Source organism: Penaeus monodon, chromosome 20, assembly GCF_015228065.2.
Source record: "Penaeus monodon isolate SGIC_2016 chromosome 20, NSTDA_Pmon_1, whole genome shotgun sequence".
NCBI lineage: Eukaryota > Metazoa > Arthropoda > Malacostraca > Decapoda > Penaeidae > Penaeus > Penaeus monodon.
Window position 1 is genome coordinate 30,092,740 of NC_051405.1, and position 499 is coordinate 30,093,238.

Genomic DNA, 499 nt, shown 5'->3' on the forward strand with positions numbered 1-499 from the left:
AATATTAACATTTCTATTATAGGATAATCTAGACCACAAGGGATTACATAGCTAAATAGATCTCATTTTTTGGCCTGACAAAGTCCCAGAATGTACAATATTGCGATTATGAAATTCTACATAGCACAATACGCTGAATAAGTATGCCTAGTAATCTACTGTAGTGATTAGCACTGTTTCATAGTACTCGTCCTCTGAACTTAAATCTAATTGATTGCATTATGTCCCACAGAATCCAGGGATGCTAGAGAGACGTTCCAGACCTTTGTAGAGCGAAATACGAAGGGCTTTTGATGTAATATGATGATCGATGTACCACAGGCCTAATTCTCCTGAGGCGGTGTAGTTCTACCTCGTCGGGGTTCCAGGAAGAGCTAAGAGCCTGGGGGGTGTTGGGGGATATGTGCCTCGTACAGTGCCGTCGGGACGCAGTGTACCTGGTCTGCGAGATATGAAACACCACCATGTTCGGTTAGTGATGTGCTCTCTCCGTCTCTGC